Consider the following 18003-nt stretch of genomic DNA (forward strand, 5'->3'; position numbering starts at 1 on the left):
AGCACTGGAAATCCCCAGTGTCATGATATTAGAGTGATTGTGATAGTGGGCTTCAGTATTAGGTATAATACGGTATATTCAATACTTCAATTGGGTCACCCAACGTGGGGGTCAGAGGTCAGATAGCACATGTAAAATGTAAGTTGAAACCAGGCTGCTGGTCTGCAATGTGTGTACATATCCTGTTCTTCATCAAGTTAGTTTACAATAATGACATTGGTCATCCTGCAACGTATGCCTATGGCAGATGTTAGGCTAACTGGCCTGTAGTTTCTTGTTTTCTGTCTCCTTCCTTTCTTGTATAAAAGTATTAATTTTGCCATTTTCCAATCCACTGGGACTCTTCTAGAATTTAAGGAATTTTGGAAGATTATAACCAATGCCTCTCCTACTTTGCAATCACTTATTTTAAGACCGTCGGATGCAGTCCATTTGGTCCTGGAGACTTGGCAGCCTTTAGGTCTAATGGTTTCCCACCACCTTTTCTCTGGTGATGGTGGCTGTTTAAATTCCTCCCTCCCTTTCACCTCTTGATTTTCAAGTATCTTTGGGAAGTTTCCTAAGACTTCTACAGTGAAGACATAATAAAAATACCTTTTCAATGCCTCCGTCGTTTTCTTGCTTTCCATTATCATGAATAGGCCATCATCTAATGCCTTTCAGCCATAGCACACTGTGGGGCTGGAAACGGGATAAAGCCCCTTATGCTGTATGTTTGCCATGTAACAAATCTTCAAAATATTAACTGTAATTGTAAACGTACTGAATACAGTTTGGAGGAGAATGGAAAGGGCCATAGCAAATGATGAATGTTGTGGAGAGTGAAAAAAGAAGTGTGCTGAACAAAATTCGCAAATGGACTTGTAGAAAACATTATAGAGGGGAGATTTTAAGGAAAAAGAGGAAGGAAGAGGCTATTAATGCTGGATGGTTTGAAAATTAAAGGAAGTTAATGGCAAATGAAAAGACTGGCTCATGGAAAAACTACTATGAGCTAAGGACCTGCCTTCCGGCAGAGCACACATGATGATGATGAAACTGCCATGGTGAAGTTTGAACTCTCATCCTCTGAATTACAATCCCCATGGATCATGATGGCCACATTAATGTTAACATATTATCTCGCTGTGTGTTGGACTGGCAGCATTTTCTCTTAGAGACATCGATAGAGAATAGCAATGCAGAAGGAAACAAACAACTGACTGGCTATTAGTTCTGCCTTTGTGATTATTGTTGACAAAATTTAACATGGAAAGGGAAGAGCAGATGTTTTCTTTTCCAAATGTAAGCAGAGGGTTTTCCATGTTTGCAATTATCGACTGAAGAATCAGAAATTGGAAAACTGCAGAAGGAATAGAATTTCTTATATCTCTGCAGCACTTTCTGGTAGTTTACCAGATGAATGCATTATCCAATGTGGCATTAAGTTTGAATGACCAGCAGGAAACAGTTTTTGTTTTTTGTTCTTGGCTATTGCAACAATTGGGGTGGAGGGAAGAGGCTAGGTTTCTGCCCATGATTGCTAACTTATAAGCGCGGGCTTTTTCCCACGCTGAAGGCTGGAGGGGGCGGGGCTGGGGCGGGGAAGCGCGGGTTTTTTCCCGCGCTTGGGATGGAAGGGGTAGGCGGAGAGCCTGCTGGTGGGTAATGGAGGGGGAGGGGAAGTCCCACAATGGGAGGAGTCGAAGGAATGGCGGGAGTGGCCGGGGTCAACAGGAGTCAGCTGACTTGCGGGAGTGCAATGGGGGGAGCAATGCAGCTAGGAGCGGTCCTAGCTGTGGCGGGGGGGGGGGGACCGGTTTGCTGCTGGTATGGTCAAGGGGAGCTGGAGCGAGTAGAGGGGGTTGGGACGGGGGTCTGCCGCCGTGGGGAACGGGCCGGGCATGGGGTGCGGGCGCGTGGGTGGCCGAGGAGGGGTTATGGCTAGTCGGAGGGGGGCGGGTAGCCCCCTGATCCGGCTGATAACCTGGAACGTAAGGAGACTGAACGGGCTGGTTAAGTGGGCCCGGGTGTTCGTGCACCTGAAGGGGCTGAAGGCGGATGTGGTCATGCTCCAGGACACACACCTGAAGGTGGCAGACCAGATAAGATTGAGGAACGGGTGGGTAGGTCAGGTGTTTCATTCGGGGCTGGATGCCAAAAATCGGGGGGTGGCGACCTTGGTGGGAAAGAGGGTGTCGTTCGAGGCGTCGAGCATTCTGACAGACAATGGCGACAGGTACATAATGGTAAGTGGTAAGATGCAAGGGGGGAGGGTGGTGCTGGTCAATGTGTACGCCCTGAACTCGGACGATGCAGGTTTTATGCGGCGCATGTTGGATCGGATCCCCGACTTGGAAGTGGGGGGCCTGATAATGGGGGGGGGACTTTAACACGGTGTTGGATTCGGCACTGGATCGCTCCAGGTCTAGGACGGGTAGGAGGCCGGCGGCGGCTAAAGTGCTGAGGGGGTTTATGGACCAGATGGAAGGGGTGGACCCTTGGAGATTTGCAAGGCCGGGGGCTAGGGAATTTTCATTCTTCTCGCATGTTCATAAGGCCTATTCCCGGATTGACTTTTTTGTTATGAGCAGGGCGCTGATTGCGAGAGTAGAGGATACCGAGTACTCGGCGATAGCCATTTCGGATCATGCCCCGCATTGGGTAGACCTAGAGCTGGGGGAGGAGAGGGAGCAGCGCCCGTTGTGGCGCTTGGAGGTGGGGCTGTTGGCGGACGAGGAGGTAAGCGAGCGGGTCCGAGGAAGCATAGAAAGATACCTGGAGGCCAACGATAACGGGGAGGTCCGAGTGGGGATGGTCTGGGAGGCGCTGAAGGCGGTGGTTAGGGAAGAGCTGATCTCCATTAGGGCCCACAAGGAGAGGAGAGAGCAGAGGGAGAGGGAGAGGCTGGTGGGGGAGATGGTGAGGGTAGACAGGAGGTACGTGGAGGTGCCGGAGGAGGGACTGTTGAGGGAGAAGCGTCGCCTCCAGACCGAATTCGACCTGTTGACCACCAGGAAGGTGGAGGTGCAGTGGAGGAAGGCACAGGGGGCGATTTATGAATATGGGGAAAAGGTAAGTCGGATGCTGGCGCATCAGATTCGGAAGCGGGAAGCAGCTAGGGAGATTGGGGGAGTTAGGGATAGGGGAGGGAGTGTGGTGCGGAGTGGGGTTGGCATCAATGGGGTCTTCAGGGACTTTTATGAGGAACTGTATCGGTCCGAGCCCCCACTAGAGGGAGGGATGGGCCGCTTTCTGGACCAACTGAGGTTCCCGAATGTGGAGGAGGGTCTGGTGGCGGGATTAGGGGCCCCGATTGGGCTGGAGGAGCTGGCCAAAGGAATAGGGAGCATGCAGGCGGGGAAGGCAGCAGGGCCGGGCGGTTTCCCGGTCGAATTTTACAAAAATTTTGTAGACCTGTTGTGCCCGTTGCTGGTTAGGACCTTCAATGAGGCAAGGGAGAGGGGTGGTTTGCCTCGGACGATGTCCCGGACACTGATCTCCTTGATACTGAAGCGAGCCAAGGATCCCCTGCAGTGTGAGTCTTACAGGCCGATTTTGTTGTTAAATGTAGATGCCAAGGTTCTGGCGAAGGTCTTAGCCACGAGAATTGAGGATTGGGTGCCGCAGGTTATCCACGAAGACCAGACGGGGTTCGTGAAGGGGAGGCAGTTGAACGCGAATGTGCGGAGGCTCCTGAACGTTATTATGATGCCGGCGAGGGAGGGGGAGGCGGAGATAGTTGTGGCGATGGACGCTGAGAAAGCCTTCGATAGGGTAGAGTGGGGGTACTTGTGGGAGGTGCTGAAGAGGTTCGGGTTTGGGGAGGCGTTCGTCAGGTGGATTAGGCTGTTGTACAAGGTCCCGATGGCGAGTGTGGCCACGAACAAGAGGAGGTCTGAGTACTTTCAGTTGCATCGAGGGACGAGGCAGGGGTCTCCTGTCCCCCCTGCTCTTCGCACTGGCTATGGCACTGAGGGAGTCGAGGAACTGGAGGGGGCTGGTGTGGGGTGGGGAGGAGCATAGGGTGTTGCTGTATGCGGACGACTTGCTGCTATATGTGACGGACCCGGTGGGGGGAAAGCCGGAGGTAATGAGGATCTTCAGGGAGTTTGGGGATTTCTCAGGGTACAAGCTCAACATGGGGAAGAGCGAGTTGTTCGTGGTTCACCCAGGGGACCAGGAGAGGGGGATTGGCGAGCTCCCACTAAAAGGGTGGAGAGGAGCTTCAGGTATTTGGGCGTCCAGGTGGCCAGGAGCTGGGGGGCCATGCATAGACTTAATTTCACGAGGCTGGTGGAGCAAATGGAGGAGGAGTTTAAGAGGTGGGACGCGTTGCCACTGTCCCTGGCGGGTAGGGTGCAGTCAGTCAAGATGATGGTGTTCCCAAGGTTTTTGTTCCTGTTCTAGTGCCTCCCCATTCTTATCCCGAAGGCCTTCTTTAGGCGGGTCAACAGGAGCATAAAGGGCTTTGTGTGGGCGTGAGGGACTCCGAGGGTGAGAAGGGTGTTCCTGGAGCGGAGTAGGGATGGGGGGGTAGGGGGGGGGGGGGCTGGCGCTGCCCAACCTCTGTGGGTACTACTGGGCCGCCAATGCGCCAATGGTGCGCAAGTGGGTGATGGAGGGGGAGGAGGTGGCATAGAGGAGGCTGGAGACGGCGCCTTGTGAGGGTACGAGTCTGGAGGCGCTGGCAACGGTGCCGCTGCTGCTCCCTCCAATGAGATATACCATGAGCCCGGTGGTGGCGGCTACCCTCAAAATCTGGGGGCAATGGAGGCGGCACAGGGGGGATGTGGGGGCATCGGTGTGGACCCCGATATGGGGGAACCACCGGTTTGTCCCAGGGAGAATAGATAGAGGGTCTTCGGGGTGGCACAGCGCAGGGATACGAAGGTTGGGGGACCTGTTTGTGGATGGGAAGTTTGCGAGCCTGGGTGAGCTGGAGGAGAAGTACGTGCTCCCCTTTAGATACCTTTAGGTATCTACAGGTAAGGGCGTTTGCCAGGCGGTAAGTGGTGGAATTCCCGCTGCTGCCGCCACGCACGGTACAGGACAGGGTGCTCTCGGGGGCGTGGGTTGGAGAGGGGAAGATCTCGGCAACATACAAGGTGATGCAGGAGGAGGAGGAGGCCTCGGTGGAGGAGCTGAAAGGTAAGTGGGAGGAGGAGTTGGGGGAGGAGATCGAGGGGGGGAACATGGGCAGATGCCCTTGGGAGGGTGAACTCTTCCTCTTCGTGCGTGAGGCTCAGCCTCATACAGTTTAAGGTGCCGCATAGGGCACACATGACCGGGACAAGGATGAGCCGTTTTTTTGGGGGTGAGGACAGGTGTGTTAGGTGCTCAGGGAGCCCAGCAAACCACACCCATAAGTTCTAGGCATGCCCAGCGCTGGAGGAATTTTGGAAGGGTGTAGCGAGGACGGTGCCGGTGGTGGTAGGATCCAGGGTCAAATCGGGTTGGGGGCTAGCAATGTTTGGGGTTGCAGGGGAGCCGGGAGTGCAGGAGGCGAAGGAGGCCGGTATTCTGGCCTTGCGTCCCTGGTAGCCTGGCGAAGGATTCTTCTTCAGTGGAACGATGTGAGGCCCCCAAGCGTGGAATCCTGGATCAACGATATGGCGGGGTTTATTAAATTGGAGAGGGTGAAATTTGCCTTAAGGGAATCGGTGCAAGGGTTTTTCAGGCGGTGGCAACCGTTCTTGGACTTCCTGGCAGAACGGTAGACAATGGTCAGCAGCAGCAACCTGGGGGGGGGGGGGGGTCTATTTTATTTTTGTTTGTCTATACTGGGGGATCTGAGGGGATGTATATATTTGCTATGTTTGCTATGTGTTTCGGCGGGTGTTAATTTATTATTTATGTATGGGGGGAGGGGGGCACGGGGTTGTTTTGTTTTGTATTTAATTCTATTGGGTTCCTTTTACATTTTGTTGTTGATATTTTGTGAAAACTTTAATAAAAATTTTTTTTTTTAAAAATGATTGTTAACTGATGAATTGTGCTGAGAAGTGGGTAGTTAGAAACATTGGGTGGCTCGCCTCTAATGCCCTATATAGTCAGATAACTTGCGTGATGACCAAGCGGTTGAGGTAATGCCAGATTGACAGCATTCATAAACTATTCCAACAACAGCAGACCCCCAGGTGAAAGAGAAGTAAATCAACAAAAAAATATAATCAAACATACTTTTTAAAAGTTTAATAAAATCAGTTCATAGGAACATAGGAATTAGAGCAGAAGTCGGCAATTCAACCCTTCGAGCCTGCTCCACCATTCAATCAGATCATGGCTGTTCTCTTCCTGGTCTCAAAGCCACCTCCCTACCTGTTCCCCATATCCCTTCAGAAATATATAAGAAATATATCTATCTCCCTCGTGAAATCATTTAATGATTCGGATTCCACTGCACTATGGGGCAGTGAGTTCCACAAATTCACCACCCTCTGCGTGGAGTAGTGCCTCCTCACCTGTTTTAAATCTCAACCTATATCTATGACCTATTCAGTTCAGTTTAGCAATTTGTTAGATTTTAAATTTGCATAATCTGCAAGATATAGCGAATCTTTTTTATACAATGGGTCTCCCAATTATAGGGTCGGGAAAGAAACGGTTTCTTAATTCCTGTCAATGTCATGTTGAGTACAAAATCAAAGACGCATGAAGGAATCATTTATTTACGTCCTGTGGGCAGTATTTACTTACTGTTTCTTAAGTTTGCAAGGTGAAGTTGAGAATTCACTGTGTGAAGAATCTTGTGTTGTATTGCATCTTAAGTATTTTGTGGCAATTTTAATGAATTTATTTTTAAAATGTTAAGCGCCATCTAAGAGAATGTACAAATCCACAAATATTCAGAAGTGAAAAACAAGGCTGAATAATTTGAGAGCTGCAGATTACATCATAAACCTCAATTTGGAGACGGAATGGTTTATGACAATATTAGAATTTATGATTAAATTAATTATTCTCTACCATCCACTGTTCTTAGTGTCATGAGAATGTCGCTTTAGGAAATGTTTGACTGCTCATATTACTGCAGTGATGTCAGAGTGTGGGTGGAGCTGGGCTGTCTGTCGCTTTTTACTTTTGTTTTAGGCTGTTTGCTGCAGGGTGTGTTTTAGTTTTGTTTTCAGTGTTGGAGCTGAAGCCAGACCAAGCAGGTGTACTGCTGTTCTCTCTGCCATCAAAAGACTATCTCTTGATCATTTGGTGAATTCAGAATTACAAATGTTCTCAGTAGTGAATGTAAACCTAATGTGCTTCTGTTGAAAGGTGTTTCTTCGGTCTCCTGGATGTTGTTTGGGAAGTTATTAAGGATTACTTAGTGTTGTATTCTTTGGGGTTTATATTTGAATTGATGGTTGCTAAGATGGTCACTGTATGTTTTATAAAGGTTAATTTGAGTTCATAGAATAAACACTGTTTTGCTTTAACGCATACTTTTCCATTTCTGCTGTACAATACCTGTAGAGTGGGTCGTGTGCTCCCCATACCACAATCTATTAAAAGTTGTGGGTCAGGTGAACTCCATGATACACTTTGGGTTTCTCTAAAACCTGGCCCATAACAAATTGGGGGCTCGAGGGGATAAAAGTCTATCTATTGGATTGGCTTAGTGAACTTAAAGACAGTGAGGGGTGAGCATATTGTGGGTGCTTTTCAGGTGTGGTATTTTAGTTTAAGTGGGGAGTGTGTTGTGGACAATGGCTCCTTCAGAGGCTCTGAAGATTTTGGAGGTGGAAACGGTCACATGCAGTACAATCAGAGGGGGGATTAGGCAGCCATGGCTGACAAAGGAAGTTAGGGAATGCGTCAAAGCAAAAGAGAAAGCCTATAATGTGGCAAAGAGTAGTGGGAAGTCAGAAGATTGGGAAGGCTACAAAAACAAACAGAGGATAACAAAGAGAGAAATAAGGAAAGAGAGGATCAAATATGAAGGTAGGCTAGCCAGTAACATTAGGAATGATAGTAAAAGTTTCTTGAAATACATTAAAAACAAACGGGAGGCAAAAGTAGACATTGGGCCGCTCCAAAATGTCGCTGGTAATCTAGTGATGGGAGACAAGGAAATAGCTGAGGAACTAAATAAGTACTTTGCGTCAGTCTTCACAGTAGAAGACATGAGTAATATCCCAACAATTCCGGAGAGTCAGGGGGCAGAGTTGAATATGGTAGCCATCACAAAGGAGAAAGTGCTAGAGAAACTAAGAGGTCTAAAAATTGATAAATCTCCGGGCCCAGATGGGCTACATCCTAGAGTTCTAAAGGAGATCACTGAAGAAATAGTGGAGGCGTTAGTTATGATCTTTCACAAGTCACTGGAGTCAGGGAAAGTCCCAGAGGATTGGAAAATCGCTGTTGTAACCCCCCTGTTCAAGAAGGGAACAAGCAAAAAGATGGAAAATTATAGGCCAATTAGCCTAACCTCGGTTGTTGGCAAGATTCTAGAATCCATTGTTAAGGGTGAGATTTCTAAATTCTTGGAAGTGCAGGGTCGGATTAGGACAAGTCAGCATGGATTTAGTAAGGGGAGGTCGTGCCTGACAAACCTGTTAAGAGTTCTTTGAAGAGATAACGAATAGGTTAGACCAAGGAGAGCCAATGGATGTTATCTATCTTGACTTCCAAAAGGCCTTTGATAAGGTGCCTCACGGGAGACTGCTGAGTAAAATAAGGGCCCATGGTATTCGAGGCAAGGTACTAACATGGATTGACGATTGGCTGTCAGGCAGAAGGCAGAGAGTTGGGATAAAAGGTTCTTTTTCAGAATGGCAACCGGTGACGAGTGGTGTCCCGCAGGGTTCAGTGTTGGGGCCACAGCTGTTCTCTTTATATATTAACGATCTAGATGACGGGACTGGGGGCATTCTGGCTAAGTTTGCCGATGATACAAAGATAGGTGGAGGGGCAGGTAGTATGGAGGAGGTGGGGAGGCTGCAGAAAGATTTGGACAGTTTAGGAGAGTGGTCCAAGAAATGGCTGATGAAATTCAACGTGGGCAAGTGCGAGGTCTTGCACTTTGGAAAAAAGAATAGAGGCATGGACTATTTTCTACACGGTGACAAAATTCATAATGCTGAAGTGCAAAGGGACTTTGGAGTCCTAGTCCAGGATTCTCTAAAGGTAAACTTGCAGGTTGAGTCTGTAATTAAGAAAGCAAATGCAATGTTGTCATTCATCTCAAGAGGCTTGGAATATAAAAGCAGGGATGTACTTCTGAAGCTTTATAAAGCATTAGTTCGGCCCCATTTGGAATACTGTGAGCAATTTTGGGCCCCACACCTCAGGAAGGACATACTGGCACTGGAGCGGGTCCAGCGGAGATTCATACGAATGATCCCAGGAATGGTAGGCCTAACATACAATGAACGTCTGAGGATCCTGGGATTATATTCACTGGAGTTTAGGAGGTTGAGGGGAGATCTAATAGAAACTTACAAGATAATGAATGGCTTAGGTAGGGTGGATGTAGGGAAGTTGTTTCCATTAGCAGGGGAGACTAGGACCCGGGGGCACAGCCTTAGAATAAAAGGGAGTCACTTTAGAACAGAGATGAGGAGAAATTTCTTCAGCCAGAGAGTGGTGGGTCTGTGGAATTCATTGCCACAGAGGGCGGTGGAGGCCGGGACGTTGAGTGTCTTTAAGACAGAAGTTGATAAATTCTTGATTTCTCGAGGAATTAAGGGCTATGGAGAGAGAGCGGGTAAATGGAGTTGAAATCAGCCATGATTGAATGGTGGAGTGGACTCGATCGGCCGAATGGCCTTACTTCCGCTCCTATATCTTATGATCTCATGGTCTTATGGACAGAGACTAAAAGCAGACTGTTAGATTTGGCAAAAACATTGCAGTTAACATTACTGACAAAATGAGAAAAGATGAGGTAATTATGGCGGTGGCTAAGCATTGAAAGTTGCCTGAGATACAGTTTGACTCATTGGAAATGACAAAAAGTCAGTTACGAATTGAACAAATGGAACATGAGAAAGAATTAAATCATCCTTGAATACGAGAGAGAGGAAAAAGAAAGAGAGAGAGAAGGAGATAGAGAGGAAAAAGAAAGAGAGAGAGAGGAAAAAGAAAGAGAGAGAGGAAAAAGAAAAGGAGCGAGACGAAAGGAGAAAAGAAAGAATGGCCCTAGCAGAACAAAAAGAAAGAGAAATGGAGATACAGATCGGGGAAAAAGATAAAGAGAGAGAGTTTGAACTTCAGAAAATGGCCATGAAACATGACAGTCAGTTAGAATTGGCAGGCGTAACGTGAAACGTACTGTTGGATGATAGTGATGAGGATAGTAAGAAAGAGCGCCATAGTCGAAGGCTTGATGGGGATCTATTTAAATATGTCCAAGCATTGCCAAAGTGGCTAAACAAATGAAATGGCCACAGGACATGTGGGTATTACTGATTCAAACAAAGCTGGTAGGTAGGGCTAGTGAAGTGTTTGCGTCACTACCGGAGGAGGTATCTGGGTCGTATGAGGAGGTGAAAAAATCCATCTTAGGTGCAGATGAACTAGTGCCTGAAGCTTACAGACAAAGGTTTAGAAATTTAAGGAAAGAATTTGGTCAAACATACATGGAGTTTGAAAGGATCAAACTAAAGAGTAATTTTGTAGGTGGATAAGGGCTTTGAAAATAGACAAAATGTATGAAGCTCTCAAAGAAATTATGCTTTTGGAGGAGTTTAAAAATTCAATTCCTGATGTAGTGAGAACTCACGTGGAAGAGAAGAGGGTTAAAACTGCGAGATTAGCAGCAGAAATGGCAGATGATTATGAATTAGTTCATAAATCAAAGTTTGGTTTCCGACATCAGTTTCAGCCTGTGAGGGATAAAACTGGGGACATGAGAAATACTCAAATGGTAAAGGTAAAGGTGATCTGATGGGAGTTAATAAGGAGAGTGTACCTCAGATTAAAAAAGAAATCCAGGAGGGTGGAAATGAAATGAAAAGTTTCAATGTAATAAACTAGGACATGTAAAGTCACAGTATTGGTGGTTGAAGAAAAGCACTGGGAAGGCTGATGTGGTAAAACAGGATAAGACAGTGGGGTTTGTTAAAGTGGTAAAGGAAAGCCCAAGTGAAGCGAAGGCGGTGCAAAAGATTGTATAGCCTGATCAAGAGGTGATTGATAAGAAGGTGCCAGATCTCTTTAAAGAATTTACTTGTGTGGGTAAAGTTTACTCATGTGTATCAGGAGGAGCAGGTAAAAAGTCACAATTTTAAGAGATACGGGAGCTAGTCAATCTTTAATGGTAAGAGATGAGGAGTTATGTAGTTTGGGAAGAATGTTGCCAGAAAAGGTGGTGATATGTGGAATTCAGGGTGAGAGGAGTAGCGTTCAATTTTATAAGGCAAGGTTGCAAAGTCCAGTGAAGAGTGGTGAAGTGGTAGTAGGAGTAATAGAGAAACTTTCTTGTCCAGGAATACAGTTTATCTTGGGTAATGATATAGCTGGATCGCAGGTGGGCGTGATGCCTACTGTGGTTGATAAGCCAGTGGAAAATCAGACAACTGAAGTGTTAAATGACGAATATACCAGGGGCTGGTTTAGCACACTGGGCTAAATTGCTGGCTTTTAAAGCAGATCAAGGCAGGCCAGCAGCACGGTTCAATTCCTGTACCAGCCTCCCCGAACAGGCGCCGGAATGTGGCGACTAGGGGCTTTTCACAGTAACTTCATTTGAAGCCTACTTGTGACAATAAGCGATTTTCATTTCATTTCATTTCATCCTGGGATTTTTCCGGATTGTATAGTAACAAGGTCGCAAAGTCACAGGTTTAGACAAGAGGAGAAATCAAAGAGTGAAGATGAAGTGGAAGTGCAATTATCAGAAACGATTTTTGATCAGATGGTTGAAAAAGAACAAGAACAGGTGGAGGATGAGGCGGATATATTTAGCTCAGGAAAATTGGCGGAGTTACAACAAAAAGATATAGAAATAAAACGGATTTGTCAGAAAGCATACACGGAAGAGGAATCTGAGTGTATACGAGAGTGTTATTACCGTAAACGTGATGTCTTGATTAAAAAATGGAGACCTTTACATATGCAGGCGGATGAAAATTGCGCAGAAGTTCATCAAGTAGTATTGCCGGTAGGGTATAGAAAGGAGGTGTTGCGAGTTGCACATGAGGTACCAGTGGGAGGTCATTTGGGAATAAGGAAAACTCAAGCTAAAATCTAAAAACATATTTATTGGCCTGATGGTACATAAAGATGTAGTTAAACTTTGTCAATCATGTCACACATGTCAAGTGATAGGGAAACCTCAAGTAGTGATAAAACCAGCGCCCTTAGTACCCATTCCAGCATTTGAGGAACCTTTTACAAGGGTCCTAATTGGTTGCGTAGGACCTCTTCCTAAAACAAAAAGTGGGAATCAATATCTTTTGACGATAATGGATGTGTCTACTAGGTTTCCAGAGGCCATTCCAGTACGTAATATTACAGCTAAAAAGATTGTGGAGGAGCTACTTAAATTCACGACTCTCTGAGGTTTCTTGTGGTCTTGGGCCGAGCAGTTGCCATACCAGGCTGTGATGCAGCCAGATAGGATGCTTTCTGTGGTGCATCTGTAAAAGTTGCTAAGAGTCAGTGTGGACATGCCGAATTTCCTTAGTTTCCTGAGGCGCTGTTGTGCTTTCTTGGTGGTAGCGTGATGTGGATGGACCAGGTCAGATTTTTGGTGATGTGCATCCCAAGGAATTTGAAGCTGTCAACCATCTCCACCTCAGCCCCGTTGATGCTGACATGGGTGTGTACAGTACTCTGCTTCCTGAAGTCAATGACCAGCTCTTTAGTTCTGCACAGTAAGAAGTTTTACAACACCAGGTTAAAGTCCAACAGGTTTGTTTCGATGTCACTAGCTTTCGGAGCGCTGCTCCTTCCTCACGTGAATGAAGAGGTATGTTCCAGAAACATATATATAGACAGATTCAAAGATGCCAGACAATGCTTGGAATGCGAGCATTAGCAGGTGATTAAATCTTCACAGATCCAGAGATGGGGTAACCCCAGGTTAAAGAGGTGTGAATTGTGTCAAGCCAGGACAGTTGGTAGGATTTCGCAGGCCAGATGGTGGGGGATGAATGTAATGCGACATGAATCCCAGGTCCCGGTTGAGGCCGCACTCATGTGTGCGGAACTTGGCTATAAGCTTCTGCTCGGCGATTCTGCGTTGTCACGCGTCCTGAAGGCCGCCTTGGAGAACGCTTACCCGGAGATCAGAGGCTGAATGCCCTTGACTGCTGAAGTGTTCCCCGACGGGAAGGGAACATTCCTGCCTGGTGATTGTCGCACGATGTCCGTTCATTCGTTGTCGCAGCGTCTGCATGGTCTCGCCAACGTACCACGCTTCGGGACATCCTTTCCTGCAGCGTATGAGGTAGACAGTTTTGCAGACAGTGAGGGATAGATTGTTGTCGTTGCACCACTCCACTAGTTCCAGTATTGAGGACTATCATGGTGGTGTTGTTGTTTATTCTTATTGCTTGTGGTCTGTGGATTAGAAAGTCGAGGATCCAGTTGCAGAGTGAGAAGCCAAGTCCTAGGTTTTGGAGCTTTGATATGAGCTTGGCTGGGATTATGATGTTGAAGGCGGAGCTGTAGTCAATAAATAGGAGTCGGATGTAGGAGTCCTTGTTGTCGAGATGCTCTAGAGATGAGAGGGAGATGGCGTCTGCTGTGGACCGGTTGCGACGGTATGCGAATTGCAGTGGGTCTAGGCGTTCTGGGAGTATGGAGTTGATGCACTTCATGACCAACCTCTCAAAGCACTACATTACGATTAATGTCAGGGCCATCGGACAGTAGTCATTGAGGCATGTTGCCTGGTTCTTCTTTGGCACCGGTATGATGGTGGTCTTCTTGAAGCAGGTGGGGACCTCGGAGCGGAGTAGGGACAGGTTGGAGATGTCCGCAAACACATCTGCCAGCTGGTCCACGCAGGCTCTGAGTGCACGACCAGGAATCCCGTCCCGACCCGTCGCCTTCCGAGGGTTCACTTTCAGGAAGGCCAATTTGATTTCGGCAGGAGAGAGATTTTCAGAAGTATCTCAGGGGAGGGAAGAGGATAGCTCAGTGCAGGATGCCTAAATGTACCTTGTGGAGAGCAAAAAGAGCTCTCCTGTGAATTTTGCCATAAGAAAAGCAAATAAAATTTCTTAAAATTGAAGAAAACAGGTTCCAGACACAATGTTAATCTGGCTGTTTTTAACTCTCTGCCATGCTCGATTCCAGAAAACCAGTGGTGAAAGATGAATTGAGACAATCTTTACACTCTTTTATATTTACTTGCAGAGTTACGTATTATAAGCATGCACCTCCTTACCCAAATCACCACAGTTTTAGTTTGTTTCTATTTATTAGGAACTCAAGTGAATCCCCAGTTCAAGATCATCATCTGCATACAAATAATATACAATCAACAATTTTTTTTCTCACTTTAAATAAAAATTAGAGTTAATATGCACAGTCAAATTTCTAAACAAATTAAATCAAATACTTCTAATATTCCACGTAAAGCACTATATTATGTGACCTCCACCCCCTCCAGGACCCCTAGAATTTCTTCTTTTGTAAAACAATCTAACAAAGAAATGTACAGCACAGGTAACAATTGATGACTTGATTCCAAAGAACTAATTTTAAAGATTTATTTTCTCCGCAGCATTTGTTTCAAGCCAGCAATGTCTATCTTTTCTCTCAGTCTATTTTTGTAGAATGTATATTATCTCACAACGAATGACTATCTACATAACATTCAATGTGTATGCTACCTTCAGCACACCCACTGCACAGAATTGCACTTAAATATTTGACAAGTCATTGGCCCAACAATGGCCATCTTTCAGTAGCTAAAGCGCTTTTAACAATCCCTTTTATTTTCTTTAAACTAAAGACTATTTCCCAATGGCACCGAGATACTCGATGGGATCTATCCCTTTCACCTTGGAGACCTCGGGTAAGTGCCGTTCAGCATTGGTCCCCACAAACGGGGACCAAACGGAATGGCACTCGTGGGGCTCTCCCAGGAAATCGGAGATCCCTAGGTACATGCCCTTTAGGCAGGGTGGTACCCTAACTGCTGCTGCCACCTGGGCACCCTGGAACTGCAAGTCTAGCACTCTGGCAGCCAAGGTGCCCAGGTGGCACTGCCAGGATGCCAGGTTGACACTACCAGCTTGCCAATCTGGCATTTTATATGTGCTGCCGATCGGGGCTGGGGGTGCCCTCCGCGGATGTTGGAGAGGTGCGGGGATCCTTCCATAGAGTGCTGGGACTTGGGAAGATCGGGGGTCATGTCGGATGCCATGGAGATTGGGACACCATTTAAAAATGGTGTCTCAATCTCACGCTATATTGAGGAGTTCCGGCGAGCGGAGCTCCTTAGTACAGGAAACGGAACTATGTGAGGCCATGCATCCCCCGCTGAGGCCCCTTATTTAACGCGAGTGGCGTTGTAAAGCCATGTGTTTCTCGGCACTTCAAGCCCCGGGGAACAGGCGGCTAAATGCGCTCGCTGTCGGACTTTGTTCCCATTTAGCCCATAGTGGGGGGAAAAAAGGTTTAAAGGAACTGCTCAAAAGTCTATAAGGAGAACAAGGAGTTATATTTCCTAAGTTGAGTACAGCAGAGAAAGAAAGGTAAGAGATATGGAAGTAGGTGTGGGACAGTAACATAGCTAGGAAGAGCATTGGGGAGAACCCCAAAAAAGGAGAGCACAGAGGGAAATCTTAGGAAAGCAGCAAGGAAAGAACGCACAAATAACCACTGAAAGTGCAGGTGAAGAGAGAAAGCTAAATGGAGGAAGCCAGCCTCAACAGTCTGGTCTTCCAAGTCGGAAGAGATCCTTTAAAACTGGAAATCAGTAAGGCATCATATTTGGGATATTTTCTCAGAACACCATATTCTGGAGCCAACCAGAGAACAGGCTATACTAGATCTGGTATTGTGCAATGAGATAGCATTAATTAATGATCTCACAGCGAAAGTATCCCTCGGTAGCAGCGACCATAATATGATTAAATGTTACATTCACTTTGAGGGAAAGAGGTGTGGGTCCGTGACTGTGTTTATAAACCTAAATAAAGGCAGTTATGAGGGTATGAAAGTAGACCTGGCTAAAGTGAATTGACAAATTAGGTTAAGGCAGGAGTTTCCAAATGGGTCCACAGGACCCAGGGTTACCATGGCAAAACAGGCACATACGTAAAATTTGAAAAATGCTGCAGAGCTCCTTGGACGAGCATGGAAAGCGGAGTGATGAGAAGAGAGAGCCTCTGAACGGGCCTCGGTCCAGAAGGCTAGAAAGGGCCTTGGAGCATGAGAAAGAGGGATGTGTGTCTGAGAAAGAGGGGTGAATGTTTGTCAGTGAGGAGGGTAGTGTTTGTGCGGTAGAATGTGTGTGAGGGAAGGGGGTGACTGTGTGAGAGAGGGGACATGTGTGTGAGAGAGAGGGTGAATGTGTGAGAGAGGGATGTATGTGTGTGAGTGAGAGAGATGGGGACATGTGTGTATGTGTGTGTGTATGAGAGAGGGGTTGGTGTGTGAGAGAGGGGATTGTGTGAGAAAGAGGAGTGAGTGTGTGATAGAGAGGGGTGTGTATGTGAGAGAGGCGAGGAGTATGTAAGAGAGCGGGATGTGTCTGTGTGTGTGAGAGACAAGGGAATGTACACGTGTGTGTGTGGTGTGTAAGAGAGGGGGCTGTGTATTCAAAAGAGAATTGGATTGCTCTCTGAAAAGAAATAATGTGTAAGGTTACAGGGATGAGGCAGGGGATTGGGACTAGGTAGAATGCTCTTTCAGAATGGCCTCCCACTGCATTGTAACAACTCTGTGATTCTCTGTGATATTTGCCTGACATTTATTCACTCCCTATTCCTTCAACATCGACAAAGGCTGCTAATGGATTCAAATGCTTTCTATAAAAGTTGTCATAGGTTTTGTCACCCAAGCGCAATACCTTCCTTTAATTCTTACCGTCTGTTTAAACTCTACTTGGAGACTATTTTGCACTCCCACCACTTGCCCAAACCCACAAGTAGATCTTGAAATTATTTTCAAATAAGAACAAAACAAAGAACAAAGAAATGTACAGCACAGGAACAGGCCCTTCGGACCTCCAAGCCCGTGCCGACCATACTGCCCGACTAAACTACAATCTTCTACACTTCCTGGGTCCGTATCCTTCTATTCCCATCCTATTCATATATTTGTCAAGATGCCCCTTAAATGTCCCTATCGTCCCTGCTTCCACTACCTCCTCCGGTAGTGAGTTCCAGGCACCCACTACCCTCTGCGTAAAAAACTTGCCTCGTACATCTACTCTAAACCTTGCCCCTCTCACCTTAAACCTATGCCCCCTAGTAATTGACCCCTCTACCCTGGGGAAAAGCCTCTGACTATCCACTCTGTCTATGCCCCTCATAATTTTGTATACCTCTATCAGGATAATGGAAAAAGGAGATGGCAGAAGAATTGAATAGATAGGTCATCAGGAGTAGGCGGAGTGCAGATTTGAGGTTACAATCAGATCCGCCATGATGTTATTGAATGGTGGAGCAGGCTTGAGGGACGGTTGCACAGTGGTTAGTACTGCTGCCTCACAGTTCCAGGAACACGGATTTGATTCCAGCCTTGGGTGACTGTTTGAATGAAATGAAATGAAATGAAATGAAAATCGCTTATTGTCACAAGTAAGCTTCAAATGAAGTTACTGTGAAAACCCCTAGTCGCCACATTCCGGCGCCTGTTCAGGGAGGCTGTTACGGCTGTTTGTGTGGAGTTTGCATGTTCTCCCTGTGTCTGCGTGGGTTTCCTCTGGGTGTTCCGGTTTCCTCCCACAGTCCAAAGACATTCATGTTAGGTGGATTGGCCATGATCAATGAGCAGGCATACGGGTATGTTATATTACTGTATTGTAATATAAATATTACTCTTTTGTCTTGCCAGATTGTATTGAATTCTGATGAGAAATAGTCGAAGTCTTCCAGATGATGACAAATTATTTATTGAGTAATA

The 18003-nt window shown here is 46.6% G+C and overlaps 1 protein-coding gene across 3 annotated transcripts in view; it reads right to left on the minus strand.

Annotated features, from left to right (window-relative positions):
- ldlrad4a (low density lipoprotein receptor class A domain containing 4a) overlaps positions 1–18003 on the minus strand; it is a 629055-nt gene that overhangs the window by 28267 nt on the left and 582785 nt on the right. The gene's annotated exons all lie outside the window — the stretch shown is intronic.

The sequence above is a fragment of the Scyliorhinus torazame genome, chromosome 11 (genome assembly GCF_047496885.1).
Source record: "Scyliorhinus torazame isolate Kashiwa2021f chromosome 11, sScyTor2.1, whole genome shotgun sequence".
Classification (NCBI taxonomy): Eukaryota; Metazoa; Chordata; class Chondrichthyes; order Carcharhiniformes; family Scyliorhinidae; genus Scyliorhinus; species Scyliorhinus torazame.